At 35.7% G+C, this 24,416-nt stretch overlaps 2 long non-coding RNA genes and 1 other non-coding gene across 3 annotated transcripts; all 3 read right to left on the reverse strand.

Annotated features, from left to right (window-relative positions):
* Nucleotides 1-9,614: 9,614 nt before the first annotated feature.
* On the reverse strand, nt 9,615-9,695 carry TRNAL-CAA. The gene has a single exon. It is a non-coding gene; the product is annotated as a tRNA-Leu (tRNA).
* Nucleotides 9,696-18,079: 8,384 nt separating this feature from the next.
* Nucleotides 18,080-19,260, reverse strand: LOC125472903. The gene is made up of 3 exons (XR_007254878.1): nt 19,157-19,260; nt 18,934-18,979; nt 18,080-18,161 (listed from the first exon to the last, which is right to left on the reverse strand). It is a non-coding gene; the product is annotated as an uncharacterized LOC125472903 (long non-coding RNA).
* Nucleotides 19,261-19,861: 601 nt separating this feature from the next.
* LOC125472901 lies at nt 19,862-21,493 on the reverse strand. Its single transcript, XR_007254877.1, has 2 exons — nt 20,279-21,493; nt 19,862-20,101 (listed from the first exon to the last, which is right to left on the reverse strand). It is a non-coding gene; the product is annotated as an uncharacterized LOC125472901 (long non-coding RNA).
* Between the last annotated feature and the right edge of the window lie 2,923 nt (nt 21,494-24,416).

The following is a 24,416-nucleotide window of genomic DNA, read 5'->3' on the forward strand; positions in this document are numbered from 1 at the left end:
TTTATGGACATCAAAAATCCTTTTACTGCTCTAAGTTTAGCGATGACATATGATTACTTCAAAATGGATTGGTTTGGACAATCATCCAGTTCTCGAATAGACTACGCATCAATGCTTTATGAATAGGTGGTGTACACCATTTTATCATGAGAGTGATGAGTTTATATATAAACACCTTCAAAAATGGTATTTATATTATTTCTTATCCACACACATGTTTCACACATGCCGCTACTTAATTAGCGTGTAGACAAAAAGAGTCATACATGGCTTCCCACGATTGAGGCACATATTAGCTCTTTTACTATTTAGATATAGACACGTGGGTCGTACATATTGCCTTACAATTGACTCATGTATGATTTCTCTTATCATCTAGATGCTCATTTTAAGACAATGGTTAACACTATTCCTCATTTCATATTCTAGGAAGCTTTGGTGTAGAATCACACGACACTCTATCTCTTCTAAGATGTCTTGACTTTTAGAATAGCCCATATGGCAACCGTAGAGCTTCTATACGTTAATTTTTAGCAAATCAACTAGGAAGCATCTAAAAGTATCATTGAAACTTCTCTAGCATGTCAAAAATGCTTTGTGTCTCACACCACAATTATGGAGACAATCTATTTTTCAACAAAGACATCAATTGTCAGCACTCATGGAAAGATAAGAACACCTTGGGCTCTAAGTCTTAAAGTACAACAACAACGGTTAGAAGGACTTCCAAACGTGAACACAAATAAGGACACTTGTCTAAAAGTCAATAGTGTGTGAACCCAATTCTCTTTTCAGATTGAAATTTTTTCACTTAGGCTAGGTCATGGAAAAAAAATGAGTCACGTCTGACCTCACCTTGGAAAGACATCTCATACTTTTCATCTCCTATTGAAAAATCATTTCTTTTATAAAAAGAAAAATTTTCAATTTCGCTTGTTAATGAAACATTTGTCTGTGAGGACTATCTCTTTTAGTCATTTAATAAAGCGGAGTAACATTCCTCACCATCTAGGGAGAATGCCTTTAAGACCTAATAGCCTTTTTGCGATGTGCTAGGATCCTAAGTTCAACAATCCAAAAATGTCAACCACTTTACTGATTCAACTACTAAATGTCAACCACTTTACTGATCCAACTACTAAGTGGGATTATGAACCTTCTAAGACCACTCTTATTTTTAATAAGTTTCAGTTCACATTTTTTATGACTTTTATCACAAGTCACTCAATTTATTGACTATATCATATTCACAAGCTATATTGTTTTGTGAAAACTTTGTTCCTCTCACATAACTGCAATGGTACGATTCCATTAGTTGTACTCCCATTGCTGTTTAGTACATTTTCTTCAGTTGTACAACTTCCCTAAGGTGGAAGATTCCTTGTAGTTTAATAGTACACTTCCTTTAGTTACACTCCCACTAAACTTACAACCTTTTGTACTTAAGTTAGCATTCTAGCTTAGAGATTTCTTCGAGACTAGTGGTACCCTTCCATTATTAGTACTCCTACTAGGCCCATCAACCTATTTCTTGGAAAATCTTTAAAGTCTAGCGGTACACTTCCATTAGTTGTACTCCCACTAAACTTACAATCTTTTAGCGACATTAGGTAAAGATATTTCATGTTTCCCACCTTCGCTTAAAGATTGGAAGATTTTTCCAATGTGAAGAACAAGTTTATAATCAATTCTATTGCAATTTAAATGTCACAAGAAATTAGTCAAACTTTAAGTCTATATCCTAGACAACAGTCTCACCATATGTGAGAAGTGGTGTAAGCTAATTGAAAATTCAAAGTCATTACTTCACTCATTCAATTGCTTTAGGGTTTTACGGACTAATTGTTAGCAGAAAACTTTCAAAAAATGTCTCCCACTAGGTTGGAAGAGTTCAGTTGTGCCTACACTACCTTAAATGGTGTGACATTACCCAAAATTTTTGAAAATTCCTTTCCAAGTGATTGGAAACTTACTCACATTTTCATGGTTTTCCAAGAAGAGTATAATAGACTGTATTCTTTTGATGTACATATAAAGCTGTTGTTAAACCAAGGCTTTACGACAGTGTACAATTAAAGAATAATGGTCCTTGAAGTAGTAGGAAAAAATAATAAGTTTTTTTTTTTTCCTTTTTCGGAAAATATGGGAAGCATCTACTTAATGCTCTCAAATAAAATTGCAATTGTAGTGAATTAGCTCACTAATTTGAGATAGATTTGAATAGCATTCCCATGAGACTTTTTGAAAACTTACTAAAATGTCAAAGTAGTGTTGATCACTTAGTGAGTGGATCAAGTAGTGACCTATCTCTAACCATTTTGATCAACTGACCTTTAGCATTCCATATTTAAAGAAAAAACACATTTAATGCAAGTTGAGATATAGTGTCGTCTTAAAATTATGAAGTAATTTTAACTTCTCAAATATTGGTGCATCGAAAAGGACATATATTCCAAAAACATTGCTCAATTATGAAATGTTGAAGAAATGTTCTAAGCCAAACTAAGGAATGTGAACTCATTCACAATCTCCTTACATTTTCCAACGGATCAATCGGTTAGTACTTCAAGCAATAGAATTAGATAACCAAGTTGTCTTATCTTCATTTAAGTTTTCACCGTGTATACTTCATTAAGTAGAGAGTTAAAATTGAAGATCATAGTAGTACTTACTCAACCAATGTGAGTGAGATGTCTTATCTTCAACATTAATAGAACCAACTATGCTTGAGCAATCTTATCCCTTCTCTCTCGACTTCTTCAATTGGAGTACTTTTAGCATGCCACCTAGGGCACTTCCTTAACTTTCGAGCTAATTCTTCATGAGAATTCTCATCAAGATCTCAGTTCTTTTTTGGGTCAAAGTGTATCCAATTCCTAGGAGCATTAGAGACGTTCGCTAAGTCACTCATAATTACCACTCAATATTATAGGTTGAGTTCACAGTTTTAATTATCTTGGAAACAAATATTTATTTTTGAAAAAAAAATTCCAAACATTTTTCCAAACACATTTCCATTTCGTTTTCATGCTACATCCAATTGAGCACAAGAAAAAAAATTTATGGGCAAAAGATTAAACAATCATATAGTACTCATGCATATAATAGGCCTTTCATTGGGATTAAATTTGAGTTTTAGACAATGGGCCTCTGTAAGCGTGGCCAGGTAAAATCTGGGAAGGGTGGCAGCGCTAAGCTTTTAAAAACCGATCCTCTTGGACACCCAAAGTGTCTCCTTAAAGATTTTTCCTAGACACCACATCAACTAAGAAGTGACCATTAGTGAACCCCAATCCATGTTTGATGAAGATCCTGGATATGGATCATTTTCCTAAATGACATGCTCATAATAAGCCCAACAACAATATTCAATTATTTATAATTAAATAATGAGGAATAAACAATCATATATAAATTAATCAGAAGATAATCAATTTAAAATAGGGGAAACTTGAAATAAGTCCAAATTTGTTAGCAATTACTAGATATAGTTCAATTTTATTTAATTATTGATTTAAGTCCAATGACTCATTGTCCACGTCATTTTATTTTCATTTTGTGTCAAAATTACCCCTCTATTAACATTATCCTTTAATTCTAGATTTACTTGTATTATGAAATTAATTATAATTGATTATTTATCTTTAAATAATCCCCTACTTGTAGAATTAGTTTTAATGTATATCTCTTCTTCCATAACTCCCTTATACAATTTGTGCTGTGTTCTCCGATCCCCTTCCTTCTTGTTTAGTCTTCTTCTTTCAAGCTCTTATGATTTATTCCTCCTTTTTGAAATACAAGGTCACAAGGTCACAATTTCTAATTTTTTTGCAATGATATAGAGCTTTGAAGTATGCCAATACACCAACAAAAGGTGCGTTGATGTATGTGGTTGGTTTTGGTTTTGTAGCATCAAATCTTGCATCTTCATACTCGTCATCCCAACCAGGTGCTCCCACAATAGCACTAGTTAGGTTGTTTTGATTGGGAACATTGCCATGAAAATATGAGTTTCATGCGTGCATTGGTAATTTCTTCCTAATTTTTAGTTTGAACTTGGATTATACATATTTTTCTTTTCAACCTTTATAGGAAATGCATTGCTTTGTTTATCTACCTGTATTATATATTTCTATAATGAATCTACTTGTATATTTTGTTTATTCTACCTGTGTTATAGATTTTATCTACCTATATATCACAAATTTTTCTATCTCAAATTAATTGTTTTATCTACCTATATGATATGTTTTTGCTCATTAGTCTATTTATATCACATATTATTTTGTGTTATCTATCTATACGATAGGTTTTTATTCATAGTCTACCTATATCGTAGATTAATTAATATCATCTACCTACATCACAAATTTTTTATCTACCTCGACAATGTTTCTTTTAATTTTTGATAAACTTACAAGATTGGCTGTAATGTGTTTTTAAAATGTTTTTAATTAGAAAATGGATAGATAAATGTATTTGAAGATTCAAAAATTTTAAATTCAAAAATAAAGAATTTAAATATTTTTTTATTTTCAAGGGGAAAAATAGGTGTAATAAAAAATCAAATAAAATTGGACCCAATCCGAAAACAGGTGAATTTTTTGGACCTGGATCGAACTGCCCCTTTAAAATAATTAGTAAGGAGATAATCACTTAGATAATCAATCCACATTAATTCAAGAGATAGTAGGAGATAATTTTTTAGTAATTCTAGTTCTAATTTGATAACCAGGATAATATGAAAATCAAATCACCTAATTAGAATTAATCTCATGAAATAATATTCTACAAAAAAAATACTTTTTTTGCCATTTAAATGCTCAAGTCTCAAAAGGAGCAATTAAAATGATATATTATCCCATTTGAAATACTCAATCGAGACGATTAATTTAAACTAACACAATATCTCAAAATATTAGAGATTATCTTCCTCAAAAAAATCTGAAAATTCTATATTTTCAATTTTGTAAGGCCAATTTCCCAAGACCGTATCTCACTCGATATGCATCCTTTTGATGCCTATCTTATACCATTAGAAAGCCTAGATTACAAGCTACAGCTTATATTCAGGAATAAATTCCAAAAACTGACTCTAATAGTAATAGCACGAAAAAGAGCTCTCAAATCTAAACATAAAATCACGTTTTTTTTTTTCCTCCGATTTTTCTGCAGAAATCCTAGATTTCACAGATTCGCTAAGGCATGTTTGTGACGCCATATGTTCTTCAATACTCGTCAAAATGACGTGTATTTTATATGATTTTGAAGGTTATGTGGCCGACTACAAACCCCAAGCAACAAACTACAGAAAAATCAGCTCCATGTACCCTAAATTCAGCCTGCAAAACAGCTGACAAAACTGAAATTTTCAAGAAATCACAAAACTAGGGTTTGTGATTTCTCTCAAACCTTGGCACTTACTTGCACGAATTTTGAGGGAATGATTCTCACACATGGGATAACATATTTCTCAAAAGAAATCCTCAAAAAAATGCAACAAATCAAAACATGATTTTTTCGGGTTTATGCAACCATGGTGGATATAATGGTTCTCACAATCAATGTTTTAAAAAACTATCCTCGGGGCGCGCCTAGAAACACACAACCTTGTCACCCCAGTCGATCGTTCTCTCCCAGTCACCACACCGTTATCACCCTGCCGCTGACACCCTAGCGCCGTTAGTAAGCCTATAATCAAATCCCCTATTTTAAAGGTTAGGGTTTCTGAAATTCTAAAAAAGTTAAGGATTTGATTTTTTGATTTATTTATTTATTATTTTTTTTAAAACTGGTGTGAAAGCCTTGGAGTTGGAAAGCAGAAAAACAGAGAGGAGTGGAGGTATAAGGAGAGGAGGCTAAAGGCTTAAGGGGATGGGAGAAGGATTCGTGTGTTTAATTAGTACAACTGACCTGCTTTGTTGCTTGATCCCTTGTTGGATGATCCAACTGATTGGACTGTATGTGTTGTGTACATAAAAATAATTGAAAAATTAGTCCCATGTTGGTATTGTTGGAAAACTTCAACTGTATGTGATACTCTTTTTTTTTTTTTTTTTTTTTTTTTTTTTTTTTTTTTAATCAGGTTGTTTCTTCATGGTTTTGTGGTGCATCTCTTGTATGCCTTATGTGAATTTTCCAAACAATTTTTGTTGGCTGTCCATCTTCTCGAAGTGTTCTATTAAGCTATTTATTGGATTGCCTTATCTCATTCAAAAAAGTAATTGAGTATGGTCATCATAGTAATTGTTGCATAAATTAATAGATTGTTGGTTCATTAACTGTATGCTTCGAATGTTTATTGTTTAGGCATTAAAGAATATGGCTTCTTCTTCTAAGAAAGATTTTGCTTGGCAATGGACAAAAGATTTGGATCCTATCACCAAGCACTTCTATTGTGTTTTTTGTAACCACAAATGCACGGGTTCAATTTCTAGATTCAAATATCACTTGGGTGGTGTAAGTTCGGGAGGAATGATAAGATGTAAAAAAGTCCTACCCAATGTGAAGGAAGAATGCTTTGCTAATGTTATGGGAACTAAAGAAAAGAGGAAAGCTAGCCGTGAGTTGTGTTGTGGTGGTGGAGAAGAAAGTGAAGAGTTGATATGGGCACAACAAGGACACCATATGTAAGTAGTGGGAGTAGGAGTGGGAGTATGAGTGCCACATATTCACAACAAACCGGTTCTTTTCTACCACTTAGGTCAAGGGGACCACTTGATAGGTACGTTACATCGGAAGCTTGTCAAACGACATTGAATACACCTTTCAAAAAAGAGGAAAGAAGGCAAGCATCCCGAGCACTTGCGTGATGGTTCTACACTAGTGCCATTCCATTCAATGCGGCAAACAATGAATATTATGTTAATGCAATGAAATTGGTATCCAATTTTCGTCCCGACTTTGATGTCCTACAAGCCATGAATATAGAACTTGGATGCTCAAAGAAGAAGTTGAGGATGTACAAAGTATGATGAAAGAACATCAAAAGGCTTGGAAAAGATATGGATGCACTATTATGTCGAATGGATGGTCGAATGGCAAAAGTAGGTGTTTAATCAACTTTCTTGTCAATAGCCCGCAAGGTACTTGGTTCTTGAAATTGGTAGATGCATCGGCCTCTATTAAGAATGGAGATTTGTTGTATGGCTATTTGGATGATGTTATTCAACAAATTGGGGAGGAAAATGTGGTTCAAGTTATATCCGACAATTCTTCGAACAACAAGAATGCCGGGGAAAAACTCATGAAGAGGAAAAAGAAGGTGTGGTGGACTCCATGTGCGGCTCATTGCATTGATTTGATGCTAAAAGATATTACTAAGATGGCATGGTTTGAAGACACACTCAAATGTGCTAGGTGTATTTCAAAGTATCTATATGGGCATCAATTGGTACTAGCTTTGATGAGAAAATACACCAACAATTTGGATATTCTTCATCCCGCGGCCACTAGGTTTGACATTTCTTTCCTTACACTACAAAGCTTACAAAAGCAAAAGGAAAGTCTTGTTGCTTTGTTTACCTCTCAAGAATGATCGGAAAGTACCTATGCAAAATCCCATGAAGCAAAATTTGGCTAACCATCATGTGTTTAGAGAGGTTGATTCGGAGGAGAGACCCCCCCCATGGGTTTTATTTATGAGTTGATGGATGCCTTAAAAGAGAAAATTGCAAGCAATCTTAACAAAGTGGAGAAAAAAAAATATATGCCTATTTGGAGAAAGATAGATCGTAGATGGGACAATCAACTTCATCAACCATTACATGCAGCGGGTTATTACTTAAACCCATAATTTCGGTATGGGGATAATATCTCAGATACTGATGAAGTGTGAAATGGGTTGTTTGCTTGAATGGATAGGATGCTTGGGAAGGGGAAAGAACATGAAGAGGTAGATGTTCGATTGTATTTATATAATGATAGGCGTGGTCCATTTGCGGATTTTATGACTATGCAAACTAGGAAAAAGCGAACACCAAGTAAGATTTAATTAGTCAATTGGAAATATCTTTTTATCATTAACCCTTACATTACTTACCTTACTAATATTGTTTGTTTTAGCAGCTTAGTGGGAGCGTTTTGGGCATAAAACACCCGAGTTAATGAAGTTTCCTTGTAGTGCGTTGAGATGTGAGAGGAATTGGAGCACATTTTCAATGGTAAGTAAATATATTATTAGTATCTTAAGTGTCATTTTTGCTTAAGATGATTAGACTTGAATAATAGAATTGATTTATTTGTAGATTCATACAAAAAGAAGGAATAGGCTTGAACACAAAAGGCTTAATGCTTTAGCCTGTGTCAACTACATTTTGGCTTTACAATAGAGAAGTAAGAAAATAAGGGAGAAGTATGATCCTATTGTTGTGGAAGAAATTACCTCTGATGATGAATGGATAACGAAGATAGAAGATCCCGTTTTTCTCGAAGATCCTACATGGCTGAGGATGAGTTATTGCATAATGTTGAGGCCATAAGGAATGTGCCACCCCTGGTTTATGAAGGTGGCTCATACATTCGAGAGCCTAGAGAGTCTTCTCCTCCTCCTCTTTCTCGTGAGCCTACTCCTCCTCCTTCTTGTGAGCGTACTCATCCTCGCGAGCCTACTCAACCTTGGGGTCCTATTACATACAAAAGAAAATGGGGTAATGAAGAATCCTCAAGTCGAAGAAATGTGGAGTATGATTCGGAAGATTCTTTTGATGAATTGATGACATACCCGACAAGTTCATCTAGAGTTGGTAATGAAGAGAATGATGTTGCCTTTTATTTAGATGTAGAGGATTTGGATGAATGATTGATATCTTTGTTTGTATTTTGATTTATATGAAGATGATTTGGATGAATGATTGTTTTCTTTATTTGTATTACCTTTTGAATGATGAATTTGGATGATATTATCTTTTGAATGACTATGAATTTGAATGAAAAATTGAGAATGGATGTTTATTTTACATAGTATTATTTTTATACAATTATATGTATAATATATAAAACATATATATATATATAGAAAAAAAAATTTAATCCCATGAGGCTTTGCCTTGGATGCCTCACCCACGCCTCACACTTTTAATACATTGCTTGCAATTTACATCTAATTGTCAACTGGAATGTGTATTATCCATATAGGGGATCTTTGAATTGTTTTGTTCCGAAGCAAAGATATCCACCGGGCGGTTCGTCCTATTCAGATATTCACGACCAAGAAGTACTGGATTCTCTTTTGGATAGGCCCTGAAAGGAGAAGGAAGGCTGGAATGCCAACAGGCATCTATTATTGAATTCAATTCACCCGACCCGATAGTACCCATTTTTGGAACGTCTAGTGCCAAAGTCACTGAATGGGTAAGTCGCCAATCCCTAAAACGGACTATGTAATGTACTTTATCTGCTGGATTACGGATGGGCATTTTACCAGAGGTTTCTATTGTATCAATCTACCCTTGTGTGATTCCTGTTGAAGCATATACTCGGGGGGGGGGGGTGGGTGCAGGGCGAACGATTTCAAAGCAGACTCCCCATTCATTAGATAGAGAAGATCACCAAGATTTCGTGATCCGCTGCCGAACTTATTCCAAGTCAATGAGCATTCTCAATATTCAATATTATGCCTTGAAGAGGACTCGAACCTCCACGCTCTTTAGCACGAGATTTTGAGTCTCGCGTGTCTACCATTTCACCACCAAGGCATCTTGAAAGTAAATCGTATTCCATGAATATGATACCTATCCAGTGTGATGTATGGAATATATGACAAAGGTGGAGTGTTAGAGTATTTCTATTGATCAGTCATGTCATATAGGCCCGAGTCGGACATCCAATTGCTTCGATTTGAATTATCCGGGGGATGCCTTATATATATTATATCAAAAATATATATTATTATATCAAAAAGATGGACAATCAAACCGATTTCTTGATTCAATAGAAGCCCAAAGAGGTGAGGTGAATAGGGTCTCATCCCAAATAACGAGAGATATGTAAAAAGCAGGTTCGATTACGCCTGTTCCTAATCCTAAATGGAATGTAACGATGTAGGGATCCATATGTAAACATAGTACCTATTTAGATACGCTCGAATGACCCCTTCTCATAATTAGAATGTATATAACCCTATTCCGGTCTGGTCCGGTATGGAATGAACTTATAATCATGGAATCGACTCGATCATTAGATTATAGATTATAAGTTCATAACCCTAGCCCATTCCCATTTTGGGCGGAACAGATCTACAAATTCTTTGATTCCAGTTAGTAAGAGGGATCTTGAACTAAGAAATAGATTCTAGAAGCTAAAAAAGGGTATCCTGAGCAATTTCACCTGAAGGAGACTTCGATCATTCAACTTTAGCTTCTGAAGGAACCATGTCAATGGCAGTGAATCTTCTCTTTCAGATCCTGGCCTTGGTAGAACTTGTCTTTGATTGGGATTTCGATTGAGGCCGGTTCCTCATGTGCCTAAGAAGCCGAGGCAATCTCGATTTAAGCCAATTCCAGTTTTTCCTACTAAATCTTTTTTATAGTCGATCAAAGGGGAGCATAAGCAAGTTCAGTGGTTGAAACCTCTGTAATCGATGGGAGCAAACTCATATTAGGCACTCCCGCAGCATCAACTGGTACAAGGAAGAGGCACGATAGCGAAGATCAATCCATCTCAATCTACAAAAAGCATTTCCTTGGGAGAAAGACCGCTCGCTCGAAGAAGACTCTTTTAGAGCCTGGTACAAGCTCGATTCGGCAACAAGAGTCGGTTATGGTGGTCGGCTTTCTCGTTCTTGATGAGGTAGGCTTTATAGCGGACCTGCGGGAGGATATTCATATCGGGGAAAGTAGCGGGGGCAAGAACAGTGGCAAGAGGTTCTTTCTCTCCTTTTTCCCTTCTTTTCTACAGGGACGGCTAAAGCAGCAGATAACCGACTGGCTGCGTGCATTCCCTCCACAACACCCAACGCAATCAGGATCAGGAGCTATAACTAGGGATTCTATGATCAACCGCTTTAACGGAGTGCCCTTACTAGGTCCGAACTCGATGATGGAATGGCTGGGCTGGGAATTCTTTCGAACTAGGGGATATGCCCGCTTTCTATCTTAGACTATAGAAATTCCTAGCTTACTTGCCAAAGCTTGTCCACCCTATTATAGCAAAGGGAAGAGCTCCGAAAGTCCCCCATCCCCTTCTTCTTTCACAAGCCCATCTAAGAGCCTACTTGCTTCTGATCTCTCTGCTCTGCTCTTGCGATTCCTATTCTTTTTTTTTTAATTGAATTCCCCCTTCCATGAAAGATGGCTAGCTCCAATTCCGTCTATTTGGAAATGGGCAATCCAGCTTAATCCCTTACTCGTGCTGTAATCGGGCTTGGCACCTTATGGCTCATTGGGATAGATGAACAATACTCCCCCCTAGAAACGTATAAGAAGTTTTCTCCTCGTACGGCTCGAGAAAATTCTAAATTATGTCTATGTCTAAATTATGTCTATGTATAGAATCATAATATCAAATAAATCCATAAAATCATCAAATTCATTATATTATTGATTTTAGTTTAAATACTTTTTCGTAGTCTTCCCCCCCCCCCTCCCCCCCAACAAAAAAAAAAAAATATTTGTATCCTCATAACTCAAGTTGAATAACTCTCAAATAATTCAAAAGAAACCTTTTAGGTATTAAATTTATTGAGTGGTCTCTAACCCTTTTTGTCTGTCTCCTTTAGAATCTATTTTGATTCTTAAATATGATCTAGTTGTTGAGACAATTGAAAACGGTATTTCCTTGTTCTATGATCTTTATCTTTGCCTTGAATCATTGGGTTTAGACATTACTTCGGTGATCTTTAAATCGTTTCAAAACGGCAGCAACATACCATTTTTTGTGATTTCTTTCTATCAAAGAATCACTACGAAGAAGTTCCGGGGGTTACAAAGGAAACTTCGAGCTCATATTGGTCATGGGTTGAGAACGGGAATTGAACTCTATGACCTATGACTATGATACCACTGTTGGGAATTTGTACTAATAATATAAAGAATTTGATATAGGATATACCTTGCAGAATTAACGAATTCTGGATCGCCATCTCATTCCTACAAATCATTGCACGAACGTCAAAGGAGAGCATCATCCTAGGGAGGATTCAATTGTATCTAACCCCGTTAGATTGCCTACGTACCTTGTGCCAATGTACATGGATCAAAGCGCTGTACTTCTTAGTAGCCTCCTAATCCTAAGGTCAAGATGATACCCTAGAGGCTAAACTAAGAGAGAAAAAGGTTACTGAGAGTGAAGAGCATTATCTCTCCTCTCTAGAGCTAAAAGGAATTGTCTTTGTTGGTGTGTTTTCTCCTTTCCCAAAGCGTTCATTATATAATGGCTAGGAAGGAAGAGAGAAAGGGAAATGATCAATGTGGAACAAATACCACAAATCGATAACACATCCTAAATTAGGTGTATAAATCCTACATGGGGCTTTGTCAGAATGCACCGACTCCCCGGTTCCAGGCAACGGGCAATCAAAACAACCCACCGTTTAAATATGGGGCATTGTTTTAAAGTTAAGCCCAGCTTTTCCTTTCTCAGCTGCCAAACTCTCAGGCCAAAGCTATTGTCAGTCGAAGCAACGTAGTTAGCTGCCACCTTCAATTTTCTTTATTTCTCTTTTTCCCTAAGAGGAAAACGAAGGTAAAAGAGAATCGGGAAATACTTATTCCACCGACGGTAGCCAGAGACAAAACCAACATGTCCTTGGTACGTTAATTTGTATAAGAGAGAGAAGAAATTAAAAAGAAGGGGCTTTCATACATCATATCCCTTCAAGAGGCAGAACCTTTACATTATGTCGTGGGTCAGATGGGAAAACCCTAGTAATAATTGGGTTCTAATGCAACTATGATTCAATGTTGCGCAACGCTTGTCATAGTAAATGGAAATGACAGATAGTAATAGAAATGAAAACTAATACTTAACGGTCAAAACAGTAATATCGCATCAAGTACACCCTCCCCCCTCCCCCCTCCCCCCGATGAACAGGCCTATCCTCAGGGTTGGACTTGAGGGAAATACTCGATGAAAACATCAGCATCCTCCAATGTTGCATCAGATTCAGGTACACCCTTCTATTGAATGAGCCAACGGGTCACAACACGATTCTTTGACTTGAACATTCCACGTTGCAAAATCTTTTCTGGTAGCTGTTTTTCTTGATTATTGCAGCCATCCAAGGGAGGTAGCATAAAGGTGACAAGGCTGGAATTTTCCCACTTGTTTCTTCAATAGTGAAACATGAAACACAAGATGAATGCGAGAACTGCAATCGATATGCCACTTTTCCCACACGGGCCAACACGTTATAAAGTCTAAAAAACTTCGGTGACAATTTGTGATTATGGCGAAATTCAACAGAAGCTTGGCGGCAAGGTTGTAACATAAAAAATACCATGTTTCCCTTATTGAATTCACGTTGTGTTATGTTCTTGTCCGCCTTTTGCTTCATTCGATTTTGAGCCAATAATAAGTTGTGGCACAGTTGATAAAATAACTTATCTCTTGTCTTCAAGGCCACATCAACCTAATGAACAACAGTTGATCCAGGAGTATAGGAGCTGATAGTGGGTGGAGGTCCACCATAAAGGGCTTCAAAAGGGGACATTTGAATTGAAAAGTGAAAAGAAGTCTTGTAGCACCACTCTGCCCATGGCAAATAAGAGGTCCAAGAAGAAGGCTTGTCTCCCACAAAACAATGAAGATAATGCTCCAATGTCCTATTCAGCAGAGGTGGGTTCAAAAAATCGAAAACTGAAAAAAAACCAGATTGAAGCCTAAAAAAACCAAATTAAAAATTGTCAAACCAAACCAAACCGAATATGGCTGGTTCGGTTTCAATTTGGGTTTTTGAGGTTCGAAAAACGAACCGAACCGAAATATATTTTAATTATAAAAAACAAAAAAAAATTACTGCAAAGGACGTTTGAACCCCTTCCTGCTTGGTTGAGTATCTTTCACTTAAACCATTTTCACAAGAAGTTTTTTCTTACTAATACCATTTTGAGTAGCATATTTATTTAACCCTAGCCGCTCCCAATTCCAACATTTCATCCCAATCCCAACTTTTCTTTAAGACTTTAACTAACCCTAGCCGCTCCCAATTCCCATCTTTCATCCTCTTCTCTCTCTCTCTCTCTCTCTCTCTCTCTCTCTCTCTCTCTCTCTCTCTCTCTCTCTAACCGAACCCAAGCCAGCTGTCAACAATTTCTTCCATTTTTTTGCCTGATTTTTTACATTTCTTCCACTTTTTGCCTGACTTTACATTTTCAAGGGAACCCATTTCAATTCTTCGTTGAAACTATGTATTCCCACAGCCACAAAGGTAAATGATTTTCTCTATTTGTTAGACAACTCTTGCCTTCAATTGGTTCAAGTTTTTGTAACACTGATCTAACTATATACATATGTGGTCTGAAAATTAACTACATGATTTGGCTCTAATTATCTGGAAGTATGCATTTTCGTTTAGGGTTTTGATTTCTTGATGCCTTGCCAGATTCTTGTAGTTATTAGAATAACTAATCTGTGTTTCTTATTGTTCAAATTTATTGCGGTAGACCTAAAGCCTATTCTGCGCAAGAGAAGATCATGCAAGCTTTGTTTTGTGGAATTTTTTTTTTTCTATTGAAGAAGAAGAAGAAGAAGAAGAAGAAGAAGAAGTATGCATTTTCGTTTAGGGTTTTGATTTCTTGATGCCTTGCCAGATTCTTGTAGTTTTTGCCTGACTTTACATTTTCAAGGGAACCCATTTCAATTCTTCGTTGAAACTATGTATTCCCACAGCCACAAAGGTAAATGATTTTCTCTATTTGTTAGACAACTCTTGCCTTCAATTGGTTCAAGTTTTTGTAACACTGATCTAACTATATACATATGTGGTCTGAAAATTAACTACATGATTTGGCTCTAATTATCTGGAAGTATGCATTTTCGTTTAGGGTTTTGATTTCTTGATGCCTTGCCAGATTCTTGTAGTTATTAGAATAACTAATCTGTGTTTCTTATTGTTCAAATTTATTGCGGTAGACCTAAAGCCTATTCTGCGCAAGAGAAGATCATGCAAGCTTTGTTTTGTGGAATTTTTTTTTCTATTGAAGAAGAAGAAGAAGAAAAAAAAAAAATTGAACTGAACCGAAATTTTGGTTCGGTTTTGGTTTTGGCAAAAAACTGAACCGTTTCAAACTGAACCTAGCCCTACTATTTATTACCTCAATTTGGCAATTTGATCGAGGATGGTATGCAAAGCTTCGATACAATATTGAACCCTGAACCTTGCAAAAGGCATCACAAAACTGGCTAAGGAAAGTGGAATCATGATGACTCACAATCGATCAAGGCATACCATGAAGGCGAAATATATGGTGAATGAAAAGCTCAGCTATTTTGACTGCTGTATAAGGGTGAGAGACAAGTATGAAATGTCCATATTTAGTAAATATGTCCACGACCACAAGGATAACATTTTTGTGATTAGATGCTGGCAACCCTTCCACAAAGTCAAGAGAGATGTCCTGCCAAGCATCTTGAGGAATGGGTAAAAATTGAAGAAGACCTGGGGGTTTGATTGCCTAATTCTTTTGTCGTTGACAAGTATCACAAGTGGCAACAAAGTTTCTGATATCCTTGCGGATTCCAGGCCACATGAAGTTGTAGGAAATGCGCATTTGGGTGGCTAAATAACCTGAGTAACGTCACTGTGAATATTGAGGTACAAACATGCGATTCTTGTAATAAAAAAAAACACCCATTATGAAGAGAGTCATGCTTGGGATGAGGCTGGTTTCTCCGAGTTTTGACCATGATATCAGAAGCTTCAGGATTGTACTTGATGCGATAATTACTGTTTTGACCCTTAAGTATTAGGTGTCATTTCTATTTACTATCTGTCTGTTGCGCAACACTAAATCATAGTTGTAGTGGTACCCAATTACTAGGGTTTTCCTATCTGATCTACTATATAGTGTAATGGTTCTGGGGCACAACGAATGCATTGAAGCATACATGGTAAATGGTGGGTCATGTGCTTCATCTTCCTCCATTATAGCTATCTCATTTTCGTCCACCTGCTCCTTTGGTTCTTCAATCAGCGCTTCAAACATCAACAGCTGAGGCTTTTTACACTGATGACCTGGCGAATATTACTCAGGGCAAAAGTGGCAGTCCATTCTCTCTCATTTCTTGGTATTCTACTGGAGTAAGCGGTGGTTTGGTATTGCTGTGCTTTGAAAAAAAGCTACTTCTGCTGTGTTGTGAGAATAAGCAGCTGTGAAATAAAGCAGTAAAGTGTTTGGTAAACTTTTTTGTAAAAGTGCTTTTGAAAAAAAAAAAACAGTATTATAGTGTTTGGTAAACTTTTATGTAAAACAGATGTGAAAAAAAGCCAGTTTTTCAAAGCTGGGTTTTGCAGCTTCTTGTTTTTGGTTTCTTTTTACCCAAAACTGTGAAAAAAAAGCTGAAGCTGAATGTTTACTAAACACAAAAACAACTCCCAACTTTTTTTGATACCAACTTTTTTCAGAATCACCTCAGTACCAAACCAGACCTAAACCCTCTAAGGCTTATAAAAATATGGAGATGGGTTGTTATGGCATCTAATTGGGATATTAGTATTTCGAACTTGGGGATTTGAGGGAAATGGCCTAAATGGTCGATTTTGGTTTTCTAGGCTCGATGATATTGTGTTGTAGATTTGGGCTAACTCCATCGCACGAGATAACGTAGCTAGAAATTGGGCTAACTCCACCAACAAATACCCCCTTAAGTTGTTTGTCGGTCCAATCAAGTACTCTGCAGGAGATTCTGATAAATTCGACCACGTAATCATCAAGGGCCCTATGTTGTTGGATGTGGGACAATTGAGCTGTGAAGCTTACCGTTTTGCAAGACCCAAACCTCTTTAGCAATTCTTCCCCAAATTTTTCCCAATTATCGCGATGACCTCGTGATTCAAACCAGCCCATCCATAAGGCGGCGTTGCCGGTGAGATGAACCACGGCCATAACAGCTTTCTGATGCTCCGGAACCTTATGTTAGTTGAGAAATTGTTCAGCCAGGGCTAACCAGCTAAGTGGATCTTCCCCACAGAACCTGGGTAAATCCAACCGCATGGGTTTCATGCCCTGACCCATTCCCTACGATGACTACTCAGCGAAAAATAGGGGCAATCCTGAGGGCCCATAATTTGGATGAGATGGGAAATTTGGATGCCCAATCGTGGGAATCGATGATGTGGGGTAGGGTAGGTAAGCAACTGAGGTTGGGTGTGTAGAGAGGATGGGGATTGATTGTGTCGACAACCGTTGGAGTGTCATTGGCGGAAGAGATGAATAACTTGTGGTTGAAGCGTACCCAAAGATCGAATTGCTTGAATACAAATTCGGAACCGATGGCTGCGTCGATGTTACCCCTGTAATTGGCAAAGAAGGTGGCAACGAAATGGACCCAAACGACGGAATCTGAAAGACCCTCTCCAACGATGAAGGTCGAGAAGCCGGCTTCAGCTGTCAAATCTACTTCAGCATCGTGAGTTGGAGGCTAGCTTGTTGAGAGCTCCAGGATGCTTGAAACTGGTTCTACATCGCCGTCAACGACATGATAGCCCGCTGCATATCCGTCCTTTCGGACTGATCCGCTTCTTGGTGCGATGAGATTGTTGTCACCGTCTCGTTCATCTCCTGGAGTTGGGTTGCGAACTGCTCCTGCTAAACATCCACAACTACCAACGCAGAACTTGACTCTGGCGGAGCTTGATTTTTCTAGCCATCAACCTGGCTCTAAGGCCAATTTGGTGTGTTAGTTTGTATAAGAGAGAAAATAAATTAAAAGGACGAGGCTTTCAGATATCACTGATAGTTTTGCCCGCGCGTTGCTGCGGGATCACAAATTGTGTGAAAATTTTGTTTCAAAGATATAAAAGATTGTATGACAGAAAATGCTGAATAAATCTTTATATACGAAAGATTTGATTGATAGAATCTATATACAAAAGATGATGTGCATGTGAAAAAGATTAATCTTACTTACATTCCTGCATTCTTACATTTTTTTTTAACTCACCTACTTTTAACTCCTCCACACTCAACAGGCACGAACCTTCATCTTTCTTGTTGGATTAAAAGCTGGCAAATCGCAGAGTTGAAACCATTTTCATTTAGTTACAAAGTTATAGAATCAAAATATCAATTTTATCAATTTACGAAATCACAAATATGCAGATTAAATTGCATGTAAAGAAATGTGTAAATAGAAAAGTATCAAATTGCAAAAGAAATGTTAACACAACACCACTACAATAATGAGAAATCTCAAATAACATCCACCAAGGATCATACATATGATTTTTTAAAATGGATACCGGTAATAGATAACTTATAGCGTTCACTTGCTTACCGTTGTTAATGAGATACAAAACATAGCCAACAAAAGAAAACTAAACAAATACCAAAAGAAAGATTAAGCTCCCAATCAAGTATTTAAATGAAAGAGATGTAAAGGTAGTCAAATAACTAAAAAACATCAACGTTTCAAACTAATAACCATCACAAAATTATTCCACTCAAAGTCCCCTAAATAACACATCATGGGCATCCTGCCACGATTATCTGAGAATATATCATTGGTTACTGTTGAAAATATACTGCATTATCTTGAATTGAAAGTACAAACAATGAAGAATGCACATGAACAACACACAATTTCTTTGCAAAACAATTTTATAATGCTATAGTGTTGAATTGGAAATTCAGAATGAACTTCATTAGTTCAATATGCAAAATTCAAGAATTTAATTACACTGAAAAATGAAAATCACGAAGCAACGAAGAAGCAATCAAACTACAGAATTCAAAGAACCAAACATGCCAGAACTGAAACATTAAAAATAGCATTTACCTATTTCAAAGATAAAAAATCCCAAATATCAGTATATTAGCACTCCCTGCAAAACACCAAAATAAGAAAATTAGAAAAATCTAATTTGATATCATTGTATCTTAAGAAACCACCAAATTTCCAATCAAAGAAAAAGTAATAAAAACCCCTGCATAAAATAATCAGAAGATAAAAGCTCAAATTTGTAAAGCATTTGTGCAAAGTACTTATTAGAGGAACTTACATATGGATGAAAGTGTTGATCTCTTGTATCATGTTAGAGCAGCATTGGCTGGAATTTACAAATATAATACATTCTGAGCATTCGAATGATTCACTTTGCACTAAACCCAGTTTTTATTGGTGTCATTACCCCCAATCTTGTACTATATACCAAGGTACTGAAAACATACTGTTTCACATTTAATTACACTGTTTCACATTCAGCTATGCACACATAAAATTAGTATCAAATTTATTTCAATCATGGCTCAATAGTGTAAGGATTCTTTATCGTTTGTTTTGACTCCGACAATTTTTTTCATCATTGCGGCTTTATTTTTTTCTATTGGCTAGTATAGTACTTTTAGGGAACAAATAAAATTCACAATGTTGATGCTCATTGTTAGTGCAACAAACTTTTTTATTAGACATTTCAATTCCGCTTGAAGTAAAAGAACTATGGCTTCCTTGTATGTTTAAACTTTTCTGGGTGGTTCTAGTTGCTTTGCGCATTGTATTTACAAAATTACAACCAAAAGCAACAAATAGGTAGCTGGGTAAAAACAAAAGCAAGCACTAATATCATCGCATAAAATAAATGCAAACCAAGAATATGTAGAACAATATAAATAAGGAATTTCAAAACATTATTGCAGAAAATCAATTACATGCAACTTTTCTTTAAACACTCTTTAAATGTAGAAAACAAAACTAACCTCTTTTGTAGTAGCGATGATAAGGAATGAAAAACCAAAACAACACCTGCTAAAAAATACAAAAAAGAAAAATCAAAATAAAAAAAAAAAAAAATCAATCTTCAAAACCATATGCAAAATAGCGGATTTGTGTCATCATCATTATCCTCACCATTATCATTATCATTACCCACTTGCAATTCCTTGCTGTCTAGTTTCAAATTACTCTTAATTCTCATCCGAGTTAATGGGTTTTGAATCGCCACCAACTTCTACAATTCCCAAATCACAAAATTCTAGTAAAGGGTATGCCAAAACACAAATTCAAAATTCAATTTCTTTTTGTACAGGACAATAGAAAGATTGAGACTTTTTTTACTTCTACAGTTCTACACACTTTCGAGCTCTAAATTTTCCCGGAAACAAACAGAAAGTCAAAGAAGTTGTACCTGGTCCAAGAGAAGAGCAGTGCTAGCAGAGATCTCTGGTGAGAAACTTAATAAGATGGACCAAACCATTGAACAAAGAAACCTAGTAAGACTAAAAGAACGATAATCAACCATAACAATTATAGTTGTTAACAATAAATGTAAAAACCCATAACCATTAACCTTCCTTAAAAATATGAACTATTGTCCTTATTACTATGTATTTAACCAGATCGCAAACAATCTCATTAGATCTCATGATATCATGAGGGGGCAAAAACACATGCAATTATCAAGAAGTTAATTCTCTAATTTCTAATCACAAATTCCAAACATAAACAACGGAGTGCAAGGGATAAGAACATATTGGACTGATGTACGGAATAGCTAATATGATGAAAATGCTCAAGCCTTACCAACAACGTTGCAACTCCTGAAAAATCATAGACTCGTCTACGAATAAACCCACACGCAAAATCTGGTTTTACCAGGCAAATCGTGGACAACACATTGCAATTACTGCAAAACAAAATTGTTAGTATATCCAAAACACGATTAAAACCCACAAATCCATCACCAAAACAAATAATCTCCCTAACAAAATTAATCAAATTAACAACTTTTTCAACCTGATATATAGATACACAACGACATGTATAAACATATCGGAGATATAGAGAGAGAAAGAGAGAGGTAGAGGTAGAGAGAGACCTGTTGGTGTTGATGAACACTGGAGAGTGAGAAAAGCAGAGGACAACTGGAGGTTGCTAAAAGAGATTAAGTACAGTGAAAAATTAAATATTTGGCTTCTGGGTACTTGAGAAGAAGTGAGATTTAGTTACCTGTGTAAGGAGAGATTGAGAAATACTCTGAAACCCTTGCATCAGCAATTGCAAGATCAGGAAGAAAAAAAACCTTGGAAACCAATTTTATGACCTTCCACATAACGCCGAGAAATCTAGGTTTACAGGGATGCAAAACTCATCTGAAAACAGAGAACCCAAACAAAATCTCAAATAAAAAAATTTAAAAAAAAAAAAGAAAAAAAGAAAAGGAAAACCACGATCACAAAACCCCATATTTGAACAAAAGAAAACCCCAAATGTAAGATCCGAAGAACTCACCAAGAAATGCTATCCTTTATGGGTAAAATTTTTCTTCAAATCAAACCAAAAGCGTTTATTGGTTGGGTGGTTTTTCAGCAAAACGGAGAAAGTGAAAGAGACAAGTTGAGGTTTGAGAGCGAGAGAGAGAGAGAGAGAGAGAGAGAGAGAGAGAGAGAGAGAGAGAGAGAGACGAACCTTCTTGCATGCTTGAGAGAGAGCTCGGCTTTTCCATCCGTGGCAAAGGAATTTTGTTTAAAAAGAATAATCATCTTAGAGTTGAAGGTTATACTGATGCAGATTGGGAAAGATCAGTGGGTGACACACGCTCAACATCAGGTTACTTTACATTCGTTGGGGGTAACTTGGTTACATGGAAGAGTAAGAAACAAAATGGGGTTGCTCGGTCTAGTGCAGAAGCTGAATACAGAGGTATGGCCTTAGGAATTTGTGAAATTTTATAGCTTAAGCTTCTGCTAAGGGATTTGGGTATAAAACATGATCAACCTATGAAATTGTTTTGTGATAATAAAACTGCCCATGACATTGCACATAATCCAGTATAGCACGATAGAACAAAGCATGTTGAAGTTGATCGGTTCTTCATCAAAGAAAAATTGGAAGGGAAGATAATTGAGGTATTGGAAATAAGAACGGAAGATCAGTTGGTACACAAGTTGGCCATGTGTGACATATATGCACCAACTTGAGGGAAAGTGTTGACTTTTTGTGTATATTCCTGTAATCTTGGGATTCTTAGTTTAATATGTTTTTATGTAAATTATTTCTTTCCTGAATGATAGGATTGTAACATCTTATAAACACCTTCTTGAGCGATGAATAAGACATACAATTATTCCAAATGAGCATTCTCTTCTCAAGCAAATCCCTGAGGTATGCAAAATTCTCTTTTAGTGTAGCCCTAGTAAATATATCAACAGTTTGATCCTCATATTTGCAATAGAGTAATTCAATCACATTATCTGACGTACAAAGGGTCTCTAATAAAGTGATGGTTCCTCATGACATGTTTTGTATTTTAGTGAATTAGAGGATATCTTGTCATAGCAATTACAAAGGTGTTGTTAAATTTTAGTGATATAGCATCCACTTTGAAAACGTAGCTGGGTCGAGGAACCCAAACCCAATAGATAAATAATCTCAACTAAAATTCTAGAGGAGGATTCAAGTACAATTTAAATCATAATACGTAACAATGAAAAACAAAATGACATAGAGAAAAAGAACAAAAGACTCACAATATTCTTTTACGTGGTAAAACCCCACACACAATGGGGAAAATTCACGGGCACACAACCGATTAAAGAACCACTGAAAAATAAGAACTTTTACAAGACTCAACAAGATAGACATCTACTACACTTAAAGTTCTCTCTTGTTCTTTTAATCTTGTAGCACACAATCCTTCTTTTGCTCTCTTTCTTCTTTTGCTCTCTTTTGGATGAACACGACTCACTCAACAGGTTCTTCTCACAACTAAAGAGATTGCACACAACTTCTTCACACAAATGAATATGGTGAATAATATGAAAGGTATGAAGTGTTTCACTAAGATCACTCTTCTAACCTAGCACTCAAGAACAATTTGCTTTAAACCTTTTATGCTCAAATCTTATAAGCAAGCAAAGATGAATGATAGGCTTGATTTCCTATGAAACCAACAGCCTAGAATAAAGGAAACTGGAATTAATTATGTACCAGAATAAAATCAAATTGGTTTATTTCTTAAAACTAGGCAATTAAACTGATCTTATAATCTTCAAGATATGCAATGATGTGATTCTCGATTCCTATATGAATGCACACGATACTCCAATATATGCCTTGATGTGCACGTTTTCAATAATTAAACCTAGAAACTACGACACGCCTAAAATCTAAAACTAATATATTACAGACGCATTAAACTTGTCTAGGAAATTAGCCAAATAAAAAAGCTTGCGCTTTCATACTTGCATTCAATAAGAACAAACCTAAGTCAAATTGTTTGAGAAGTAGCCTCTAGCACCAAGGAAGAACATCATTTTGAAAAAACTCGTCCTTGACTTCGGGCTTAATCAAGGGTTGTAATTCCTTTAATTCTAATGGTGAAATTGGGTTAAGATAAAAGATTTTTTTTTTAAAAAATGATATTATCTACGTTAAAGGGAGAGGGTGGGCTAAACCTCACAATGGGCTAGCAAAATATGGTTCTAATTTGTTTTTGTCGAGAATTAAACCCAAAATCTAAGTGAAGAGGAAAACCATTAGACCGTAGTACTAAGCGGAAATACTTTGGGTTAGTTTGGTATTCCTATGCTTTCTTAAAAAAGATGTGATTATGTTGTCCTATGAGAATAAACAGTTGTAAAATAAAGTTGTTGGATGTTTGGTAATTTTTTTTTTGTAAAAGTGCTTTTAACAAAAAAAAAAAAAAAAAAATAGTGTCTGAGTGGTTGGTAAACTTTTATATAAAGTGCTGTGAATGTGTTAAATAACTAAAAAGGATATGGTATGTAGTGTGATATAATAATTGTCAAAGACAATAACGTAGGGGCAAAAATTGTAATTTTGTAAAATATGTGGGGTTGTACTTGCCCTTTGAAAATTTTAATAAATGAGCACTAATTACTATACTTTGAAAAAAACAAAACAAAAAGGGCACTTTCTTTAGAAATATGGTAGACCCTGTTTTTGTTTTTTATGTTTTTCTACTATCATTGTCAACAGTTTTTTTTTTTTTTTTTTTTAAAATCACTTCTTATTTTTTTTTTTTTTTTTTTGTGTTACCAAACACACGTAATGTTCTAGATTTTTTTTAAAAAGAAAACTAATAAAAATGACTTAAAAACTTTGAGTTTTAACAATAAGGACAAAATAAAGAGTAAAGTTAATACTACCAGGATTAACTTTTTAGTGTAAAAATATGGTTTTTCATTAAAGTGAACAGCACCGGGAGCTTTTTGTTAAAGTTTCCTTTTTTAAAAGCACTACAATCCCAAACCAGTCCTTTATTAGAATGTTTAGAACTTTCTCAACCAAATGGTTCAAATGTG

Source organism: the organism of the source record quoted next, unplaced genomic scaffold, assembly GCF_019419815.1.
Source record: "Pyrus x bretschneideri cultivar Hongxiangsu unplaced genomic scaffold, Pyrus_bretschneideri_v1 Contig76, whole genome shotgun sequence".
NCBI classification, from domain to species: domain Eukaryota; kingdom Viridiplantae; phylum Streptophyta; class Magnoliopsida; order Rosales; family Rosaceae; genus Pyrus; species Pyrus x bretschneideri.